Here is a 12,066-nt window from a genome sequence, read left to right as displayed (position 1 = left end):
CAAATCATCAATTCTTGGAAACGAATATTTATTCTTTATCGTCACCTTGTTCAATTGCCTATAATCAATGCACATCCGTAGGGAACCATCTTTCTTCCTCACAAATAGGACAGGTGCTCCCCACGGTGAAGAACTGGGCCTAATGAATCCCTTCTCAAGTAAATCTTTCAATTGTGCCTTTAGCTCTTTCAATTCTGTAGGAGCCATTCTGTAAGAAGGAATAGAGATTGGTTTAGTATTCGGTAATATATAAATGGAGAAGTCAATCTCTTTTTCCGGAGGAAGCCCTGGAAGTTCATCTGGAAATACATTCGGAAATTCATTTACTATCGGGACGGATTGAAAGGTCGGTGGCTTTGCTTTGGTGTCATGAACTCGGACTAGATGATAAACATAGCCTTTGGCGATCATCTTCCTTACCTTAAGGTAGGAAATAAACCTACCTCTTGAGGACGCTGTATTGCCTTTTCATTCAAGTGCGGGTTCTCTCGGGAATTGGAATCGAACAATTTTCATTCTGCAATCGACATTGGTATAATAAGAGGTCAACCAATCCATACCCGTAATCACATCAAAATCTAACATTTCTAGTTCTACCAAATCAACTTTAGTCTGACGATCACATACCACAATTACACAATTCTTGTATACTTGTCTAGCTATTACGGGATCACCAACCAGAGTAGATACTTCAAAAGGTTTAATTGGCTTGGGTTTCACCCTAATGCGGCCAGCAATGTAAGGAGTAATATAAGACATCGTAGAACCCGGATCTATCAATGTATTAACGTCATGAGAGAATATGGATAGTATACCTGTAACCACATTCGGGGAGGACTCAAGATCCTGACGTCCGGCTAGAGCATAAATACGGGGCTGGGTGCCACCTGAACTGGATGCTCCCCCTGTGCCCTTACCACGACCTGCTGGAACCTGAGGAGTCTGTCCTATGGGGCGCACAGACGAGGAAGAACCAGCTGTTGATCCTGTGGGCTGAGCCCCAACTCTACCACCTATCAATGGACAATCTCGCATCATATGCGCAACCTGACCACAATAGCAAACATCTGAACCTCGGCGACACTGACCAAAATGTAATCTACATCGCGGCACTGGTGGTCTCTGCTGGCTAGGATCACCTCCAAAATGAGAACCTAAGGCTCTCGAACTCTGACCCAGACCAGAATAAATAGGGTGATAAAATCTCTTGCCCGCAAATCGATGAGGTGCACTCGTCGCGGATTGGCCCTAATCTAGCCCTCTTGCTCTGTCCTCTATCAACATCGCGCTCGCCCCTCTGCGGCTGTTGCTGCTCCTCTAAATTCTGGGCGTGGGACTGAATACGGGAAATGTCCATCCCCTCCTGGAGTGAAGCTGTCAAACAGTCTTTGAACAAATGTGGCCCCAACCCACTTACAAACCTATGTACTCTATCTCCCATGTCAGCCACCATAGTCGAAACATACCTAGCCAATGAATTAAAGTGAAGGCTATACTCCCGGGCACTCATAGTCCCTTGCTTCAAATTCAAGAATTTATCAGCTTTGGCCAGACGAACCTCGGGTGGAAAATAGTGGCGGATGAAAGCATCTACGAATTCTTGCCAAACTGAGGGAGGTGCATTTTCCTTTCTTGAAGATATCCAGTTATTATACCAAAGCCGCCACATCCCGGAGTCTATAAGATGCCAACTCCACAGATTCTGTATCGGAGGCATGGATGATTCTCAACGTTCTCAGCATCTCATCAATAAAGCCTTGCAGGTCTTCATCCGGCTTTGACCCGAAAAATTTCGGGGGATTTAAACTCATGAAATCACAGGCTCTATCACTAGTCACCCGGTCACCTAGACCCGTACTCTGCCACTGAGCCTGAGCGGCAACTAGTTGTGTCAATATCTGAATAACTTCGGTCATTTGTTGACCCGAAGCACTCGGTGGAGGGACTGGAGGCATAGGAGCCGGAGCTGAAGCCCTCTCTTGTTCTTCTAGAATAGGCGGAGTGTGAGAGGTTTTGGATGAAGCCTCGTTATGAGATTCACCTTCTTCTATATTTGTTGGTGGCTCCCTTTCCATCCGCCTTTCTGTCGTAGCCTTGCCCTTCTGGGCGGTTGTGGCTTTTCTCTTAACCGACATCGCTGAAATCATATCACACAATTAGAGGAAAGAAATCTTATAACATGGCTCTATGGCACGATCTAATAAGAAGAAAAATGGTCATTTTTCCTAAATGCCCGCAGCCTCTTGTTTATAAGTGTGGCGCGCTTCACAGCCATAAACGAGACTCTGCCGGACACGGCTCGTAGACATACCCTAGGATGGAACTGCTCTGATACTACTTTTGTCATGACCTGACTAGGGGGCCATGACGGGTACCCGGAGCTGACTACCGAGCACAACTTATTATGCTAATCATCATAACCCACCCGAATACATATACTCTTCAAGCAATGCATAAATATACATGGCCCCTCATGGCTGCAAAAATGATATACAAAAATGTACACTGATAAGGTCATCATGGGACATCTACTACCCACATATACATATCTACGAGCCTCTATTAGAGTGCTATACATAAGGACGGGAAAGGACCCCATCGTGCCCAAATATATACATAAAATAATATCTCAAAAATGGCACCTCCAGAATAAAGGAGTGCTCCTGTAAACCTGCTGAGTAGCTCCTAGGAATCTGGGCCACCTCCTTGTCTACCTGTGGGCATGAACACAGTGTCCAGAAAGAAAGGACATCAGTATGAACGTTGTACTGAGTATGTAAGACATGAACAATAATAACATATCGAAAAGATAAGGAAATATCAAGTAATGAAACAACCTGTAGCTGAATGTCACTTAAGATGGAATAATGCATGCTAACTTACATCATAAACAACATCATATCAAGTATGTATATATAAGCTGCCCGACCATATAGGTACGGTGTGATCATCATTAGCCCGCGTCCAGGCCTCCGGCATCCGGGGTAACCATCTCATGTCGCCCACTAATTGTGTCTACCCATGCCCTCTAGACATGGTGTATATGTCGCCCGCCTTAGCGGTGTCTGCCCGTCCATATAGGTACGGTGTAATCTCATCATCATATACTTATCATAAAGCATGTATAAAAACTCTAGGATAAGCTATAACTCTATCGGGGTGACGTAAGGTCGAGAATCCCCGATTCCATTATGGAGTAGCCATAATCATCATGCCTCACCTTGAAGGAACTAGCATTATAAGGTGAGTGTAACAACAATGAATAACGTTAAAGAATCGTATGAGGATCATTAGCTTCATAGAAATATCATATCATGAGCTTTAGAATCTCTAAACTTAGACTCACTTAGACTCATCATCATCATTATCATATTCGTAACATATCTCTTATCTTTATCTCATGAGAAGCTCTTCATAAACATTGACTCATAGTTTCCGGAATGTAAGAAAGTCATGGAAAGATAAAGGGAGTCATGTCATAGGAATCATGCCTTAGACAAAGAAGGGACTAGCCTTACACACCTTTTCGCCTTTTGTCTTATACCTTACTCATCCTTGCTTGTCTTGGAATTCGGTGATCCGTACAATAGCTTATACCTACGTCCATGGTCGTTTACCAGATCACATTGCAGTCGCATCATACCTATCTCCAGTATCTTCTACTTATGATGTTTCCGGATTGCGTCTCTACCTCTTAATTATGGGAGATACCTTTCCGCCTTTTTATTATGTCTACGTCCTTTTCCGATATCCGTTCTACTTCCATTATCTATATTGCATCTCTTCAATTGCTAAGAACCATAGGCAATGACCTTGCCCTCTTGCATCAACACGGCGCCCAAACCAACAAGGGATACATTAGAATAAAATGAGAAATTCTTACCCTCCACGGGTAATGCCAAAATCGGGGCCCAATAAGGTCTTGAGCTTTTGGAAGCTCTCTTCACAAGCATCAGACCACTGGAAAGGAATCCCTTTCTGAGTCAATTTGGTCGGTGAAAAGAAATAGAAGCAAACCCTTTCACGAACTAATGATAGTAACTAGCCAAACCCGCGAAGCTACTACTCCAGTCACTGTAGTGGGCCTCGCCTAATCCCTAATGGCCTCAATATTCTTGTAATCAACCATTATCCCATCCTTTGACATCACATGGCCCAAGAGTGCCACTGAATCAAACCAGAACTCACATTTTGAAAACATGGCATAAAGTTATTTTTCTCGCAATAACCCTAGGAAAATCCTCAAATAACGCTCATGTTCCTCCTTACTTTTCGAATACACCATGATATTATCGATGAAGACTACGACGAAGGAATCCAAGTATGGCTTAAAAATGCCATTCATCAAGTCCATGAAAGCTGCCGGGGCATTTGCAAGCCCAAATGACATAACAAGCAACTCGTAATGACTATAACGAGTCCTAAAGGATGTCTTCAGAATATCCGCAATCTTCAGCTGGTGAAAGCCTGACCTCAAATCAATCTTCGAAAACACAGAAGCACCCTGAGGCTGGTTGAACAAGTCATCAATGCGAGGAATAGGATACTTATTACGAATGGTAACCTTGTTCAACTAACAGTAATCTATGTACATCCTCATCGTCCCATCATTCTTCTTCACAAATAACACGGAGGAGCCCTAAGAAGAGATGTTTGGTCTATTGTATCCCTTAAGTAGAAGATCCTACAACTGCTCCTTCAAGTCTCTCAACTCAGCAGGTGCCATCCTATATAGTAGAATGGAAATAGGGCGAGTGCCCGGATCTAAGACGATACAGAAGTCAATGTCACAATCGAGTGGCATACCAGGCAAATCAGAAGGGAATACCTCTGCGAACTCACACACAACGGGTATAGACCCAAGGGGAAGAGAATCAACACTTGTATCACGAACATGGGCCGAGTAGCCCAAACAACCCTTGTAGACTAATTTCTTCGCGCAGAGATAGGAAATTATCTTCTTTGGAGCGGGACTCGGAGTACCCCTCCAGTCAAGTCAAGGAATCCCAGGAATGGCTAAGGTGATTGTTTTGGTGTTACAGTCCAAGATTATGTGGTACGGGGACAACTAACTCAGACCCAAAATAATATCAAAATCTACCATATCCAAGATCATCAAGTCTACCCATATGTCGTACCTTATAAAAGTAACTAAGCAAGACCGATTGACTTGATCAACCACAACAAAATCTCTAATCGGAGTAGACACATGAATTGTCACGTCAAGACGGTCATAAGTCAAATCCCAACTAACATAATGATAAGTAGACACATATGAGATTGTAGAATAGGGATCCAATAAGACTAAAGCTACCCAATGACGAACGTAAATGTTACATGATACTACAGCATTGGATGCCTCGATCTCGGGCTTACCGAGAAAAGCATAGCAATGAGCACCGCCACAGCTACTCTGGCCAGACTACGCTCCCCCTTAAAGACCCGAGAACCACCCCTACTGGACTGATGTCCACCACTAGACGAATGCGAACCACTGTGGATAGAATGAGCACTGCCTCTAGCTGAAAAACCACCTCGGCTATAGAAGATGCCGGAGTCCTAGGGGTCTGGAATTGGGAGATCTGCTGAGTCCCACCCCATTTAGGTTAGGTGTACTCTCTTACGATGTGACCGGGATCACCAAACAAAATAAGCTTTAGCTGTCGGGGGTAGAATCACTAAAGCTGAGGAATCGGAGTAACCACCTCGGTAGGCTGGTCGAGTAAATGAACCTACAGAAGCTTGCCCGGACCCATAACCACTCTGTCTAGAAGGGCCACCAGAAGATGCTTGAAGTGCGGACTGAAAGGGGGCGGCTGGGGTGTGATTGATAGGTCCTGGAATACCGCCCTCTACCTCTAGAATTGAAACCACTGTATCATTCATACTGACGAGGCCTCTTCTCACTAGCCCCTCCAAATGATCGAGCCTTGGCCGACTCGACACTCGCGGCATGATCCACTACCGCTTGAAAGAAAGACCCTAAGGCTATAAGATAAAGATAAGAAATATGAAGTGGAAGCACAAATCCACCCAAAAATATTCGAACCCTCTCTGCTTCTGTCGGAATCAATTGCATTGCATATCGAGCCAAACATAGGAATCGAGCCTCACACTGTACCACTGACATACCCCTCTGCTGCAAATGAGTGAACTCATTCCTACGTTGATCCCTCAAAGTACGTAGCACGTACTTCTTCAAGAAAGCCTAGTGAAACTGTGCCCAGGTGAGTAAAGGTGAACCAATAGGTCCGCCCTAAATAAAATACCTCTACCACGTCTTCGCATCCTAACAAAGTTAGAAAGACGCATAATCCACACTATGTGACTCCGCAGTACCCATCTTATGTAGCCTCTCATGCATATCCATAATGAACTCATACGCGTTCTCACTAGGTATGCCAAAGCATATGGGCGGCTCCATCTTCAAGAATCTACTAACAAGATTCTGATCCACAAGTGTCAAGAGCTTGCCTACTATTGGCCTAGGAGTGCCCTCAAGGCCTGGTATACCATCAATGCGCGGGGCCATGGTAGCGACAAGCTGCATCCCGGTGTCTGCCCCTGCTCAGGAGTTCGAACTCCTGCTCTGGTCTGCGAACCACCTGACGTAATGGCACCACCCACGGTATGCTGAGCATTGAGATGAAAAAGGATGCAGGCCATAGTGTCCTCGAATGCTGGATCGAACATGACCTCGGGGTGAGTCTGGGCTGGCCCCATACCTCGCCCGACTACCTGCTCTGTTTAGTAGGCTGCTGCTCTGGCAAATGCTCTCGAGAACCTGATCGATCGTGCCTCTGTCTTGCCACAGGGACCCTGCCCCTGGCCGGTGCAGAACCACAACCTCTAGCTCTACCGCGACCTCTAGCTTGTCCTCGTCAACTCGTGCCAGCCCCAACAGTGGCTCGAGTACCTTGTCCCTCTCGATAGTAGCTTGTGTCCTCACCATTTGTGAGAGAATTGAATGAATTAGACACTAATTTGAATGTTCTACATACCAATTTGAATAAAGTGGCATGAAAGAATGAAAGAGTTTGAAGTTTCCTAATTGTCCCATAGCCTCTCGCAGATCAGTATGGAGCTCATCATACCGATTCCAAAGACTCTACTAGACATGCTCTTATACTTGTAGACCGGGTAACCTAGGGCTCTGATACCAATTTATCACGTCCTAAACTAGGGAACATGCAAGCACCAACCCTTTTCCTACCTGGTAGGCAAACCCGTCCCTTAATCATAACTCAAATCAATATAAAGCAAAAACACCCATCGAAATATATAAGTCTAAATCATAAATAGATAAGTGCAGAAACAGTACAAACATAATCCCAAGGAATCTGGTCTAAAGGCAGTACAAGAGCCACTACTACATCAACGGGCCTGGAATAAGTACAAGTCTCAAAATATAAAATACTGTCTCGGAAAGACAAGATAAGACAAGTAATAATTAAGAATTTCCGGGCTGCCGATCCATCAATGTGCTTACCCTAGACACTCGACAGAAAAGGCCTCGGGAATAATCAGTCGCGAGGGGTGGATGTGGAACTTGTTACGTACTCTGCACTCATAAAATAATGCAACAAGCTAGTATCAGTACAAACACTATGTACTGATAGGTATCATAGGTTGAGAACAGTTAGCTAATATATATAAAGGAAGAGATTGAAGAATAGACATACTGATAATCAAGTATAAACATAACACAGTCTAAGACTAACAACTTAAGTACAGAAATATCAAGTCCGAATCCAATAAGTAAGTGAACGTAATAATGACTGTCTATGCAATGGCCAATGTAATCTCCTACACACATGCTCTGGGTCGAATACCTCCACGTCTCGGTAGTATTGACCCATGGGGAACCCGTTAAATCCATGTACCATTCTCGCGATCCTGGCAAAGACCTCGGGCATTGGACACTCTCTTGATCCCGGTAAAGACCTCGGGCATCAGCCTCTCATCTCTCTCATCATCATCAGTACCAAGTTAAGCTCATATCAGTGTATTATGAAAGATGAGAATGAGTTCTATGCATAGTATCATTGATCAATGATAACCTATGAAATCAATCGTGTCACACATGGACACATATCTTAATATCAATAATAATTCAAGTTCTTTCCTCTATCTAAGATAATACCCAATAAGTGAGGGATAGCAATTTTACAATCACAATACGACGACTAAGTATCACGTTTACTATCACACACGCGACAACAAACTAATAGATCGCAACAAGGCAACAAGCCCACAATCAAACAACAGTACCAACCTAGGTAATCCATCCCAACTTCATACCCGAAGGCGTAACATTCTTTCTCCGACAATCACTAACTCTACATATGCTTCGCTAATCGAAAGTCTAACCATAAGATAAGCCGTAACCTACCCGTCAGCCGAGCGGGAGCCACGAACAATCAAACCTTCGCCTTGCCTTTTCGAAGAGTCTCCAAGTACTCAAAGTCTATCCATTATCGAATTCTAAGTTAGAAATAAGAAGCAACGATACCCATATTACTATACTATCTTTCGAATCAAAATCAACTATGGAAAAGGGGGAAAACAGGCCCACAAGGGAAAAATGGGTATTTCAAAGGTGAAATCAGTAACCCAACGTTCTAGAAGTTCAACTATACTATTCAATTCCTATATTAACTAAAGAATAGGTCAATTTCATCATTTAAGTCAAAACCCCCAATTTGGGTATAAACCCTAACTTTCAATCATTCAATTCATCAATCATTAAAGGAAGCTTCAAGCCTATTAGTCAATAATTTATCAATTCCATGCTAGATTAGTCAAATCCATCAATAAATCTCATTTCAAAAGACCAAAACTCACTTATTGAAGTAAACATCAAAACCCGACTTCCTTCTTAAGTTAGAGTTTCTAACAATGATTTATGCTTAAGGAAAGTAAATGAATGAAATCTAGGTTAGAGGACTTACCCTCAAGAGAAATCTGGTTGAAACCTCCTCAAAGTGTCTCAAAGATGCTTAGGAACAATAAATGTAGAGATAGGAAATGAAAGGTTTTAGCTAGGCCCTAAATAGAATTTGGTCCACGTCATTCGTTGCAGCGATCGTGACCCCGCTACAGCGGGCTCGCACCAAGAACCCTTCTCTGGCTTTTCGCCTCAGCGGATCCCCGTCCGCTATGGCGACTCACCGCGAACCTCACACACTCGCTATACTGGCTAGGCCTCGCTACAGCGATAATGCTACCACTCATATGGAGCCGCTACGGCGGACACCAGACACCAGAAAACTTTTGGTTTTTCATTAACTTAAACCCAAAATCCAAAAATCACCCAAGACCTCCCAGATACAAACCAGACATGCACTCACACATAAACAGACGCTACGAACTCACTCTCGGTTTCAAAATTCCTAACACAGGTCTATTTGTCCGGGTCAACACCCAATGGCCAAAGACCAATTTTCTAACCAGTAATCTAAAATGCTCCTAAGTGCTTTGGGAACCATACTGAACCTCCCACGAAGTCATAATCGACCATCCAGACCTCTCAAAATTGAAAGATTTTTAAAAAAGGTCTGTACCCAAAAGTCAACTATCGATCAAATGTTTTTCACTTTAAGGATCTATTTCATAAAATTCATCATAAATCTCGCTCGACTACCTTGAAAATCATGCCACCCATCCCCGCGGGTTAAGATAGTACTGATAGAGCTCGGGGAAGGGTCAACAGGAGTAAATGGGTTAATAGCACTATAATGACTAAACAGGTTGTTACAGGTCCCGATACTCGTGAGGTGACGAGCACTTGTATCAGGTACCAGTGCTATGACATGGGTAATTGTCTACTTAAATCTTATAGTCAGTTTGAATTCCATACCTTGGGCACTAGCTAGTAGATAGTGCAATCCTATGCATCTGTGGCTGGGGTCTGAAGCCCGTACTTTCTGTCTTCTGATTATATACCTGTCTTATTTGATATATCTAAGGTACATCCCTCCTAAATACTGATTAAATGTGTATAACAAGCTACGGTGGGACCTTTATGACTTTTACTAATCTAAATGGATTCGTCGTCGCATATTCCTACTTCTTATTGTGCTGCATATCATATTCATGCTTATTTTATATCTCATGCCTATTATTATTTAGGATAAAATTATTGGTTCGTGGAACACTGGTTCTGGATAGAGAGATAATGATTTTGAGCCGATTGGCTAAGAGACAGGTGTGTGGAGCCTATGGTGCTAAATTATGAGATTTGGATCCTAATACGGCTAAGGACCTAATGTGATCTGGGAAATCTAATATTCTGGGTGGTTTAGGGACCTCGCAAGTCCCTGATAACGTCCTAATCCACTCTATTATATAGAATGTACACGGTCATATGCAATATAATTTACCCAACTATGAGTCAGGATCCATCCCACAGAGAACAATATGTAGGCGGTTAGGAACAGTAGGAATTCTCACTAACAACAGCTAGGCCAAACACTTAAGGGTGGTTCAGAGAGATAATTATAACTAATTACGAAAATGTAAACTAACCTAGAAAGCAAGTAAAACGATCAATGGCCACAAGGATGACACAAAGGAAACTACACTTAAGTAACGGTCCAATGTATTTCACGATTTACAAATAATGGTGAGCTTATGTCACTTACCCTCGGATAATGACTCTAAGAGCCCGTTTGGATTGGCTTATAAGTTGCTTATAAGCTGTTTTCAGTTTTTTTAAGTGTTTGGCTGGCCAGCTTAAAGTCATTTTGTGCTTAAAATAAGATCAAAAAAATAATTGGGCCCATTTGACTTAGCTTATCTAAAGCAGCTTATAAGCCAAAAAAAATAAGTTAGACTACCCCAACTTATTTTTTTTAGCTTATAAGCTGCAAACAGGCTCTAAATTAGCTTCTTCCGAAGACTAACTGAACTACCTAATTGAATATCCCTAAAGCAATTAAGAGCATTAAGAACAGCTGAATATGACTACAAGTGGTTTCACCTATCCCTAGATCGAGTTCCATTAGATGAGGGTTAACGCCCCAAATTCTTGTTAGTTAATCTTTTCCAACCATGAGTTTGGCTCTTCCGAATTTAAACCTAGGTAGATGGGCGAGTCCTAGGGTTAGCTATTCCTTTAAGAAATGTTAAAGAACAAGAATAATTAAAACAACATTAAATCACTTCGTTAAGATTAAAATCGTTCAAAACATAAGCAAAATAAGAGTTTGGATCCAAACTTTAATCATGAATATTCCCACAAACAAGATTCAAGTGAATAGATAAATACTACACACTTAGATGTTCATTACAAAGCAAGAAATTAAAGACATGAAGTAAAGGTTCAAGAAAGTGCTCAATCAAATCTTCAAATCTTCAACCTCAAAGTGTGGTGTAGGAACCCTAGCCTACAAAACTTGTGTTTTCTGCCAAAGATCTGTTTCCTATAGGCTTTGCCAACTTTTATATGGTTTGGGATAAAAAATTGTGAAATTCCAAAACTGCCCGAAATTTGCCCAGAAATACTTCCTCGCGATTGCGGAAAGGATCCACGCGATCGCAACTAGTTGACTTTCACAGTGATGCAGTCGTGTTTCCTATTGACTCTGTTGACCCTCGCGATCGCGGGAATCCACTTCTCGATTATGAAGGCCATTTCACCGAGCACAAATTTCAATTTCTTCGTTTTAGCTCCTTTTGCCTCATTTTCACTTGGTTTGTCCTAATTCTCTTCATGACTCAATGTACCTAAAATAATAGAATTACACACTAATAATAGCCTCATATTATAGATAAATGTTACACCCCGTAGTCTTGTACATTGAAATTCGTAAGTGTCGGTCACCCCAAGTGTGGATTTTGGAGTTACTTTCAAGGGCATGTGTGGGTGCATGTGTTTAATTTACGATCATGAAGATTTATTTCAGGTAATAAGCAACGAGAGGGTTGGAAAGTAGGGGAATTTTGAAAACTAGGGTTGATGGTCCAAATTGGAGAGAGGATATCTTTTGGAACATGACGAGTTTTGAGACAAAGCAAAAGCCCAGAGCGAAGTTCATGAAGTCTAGTTTTCAACGCAACAAACCA

Source organism: Lycium barbarum, chromosome 7, assembly GCF_019175385.1.
Source record: "Lycium barbarum isolate Lr01 chromosome 7, ASM1917538v2, whole genome shotgun sequence".
Classification (NCBI taxonomy): domain Eukaryota; kingdom Viridiplantae; phylum Streptophyta; class Magnoliopsida; order Solanales; family Solanaceae; genus Lycium; species Lycium barbarum.
This window is presented reverse-complemented; position numbering follows the sequence as displayed.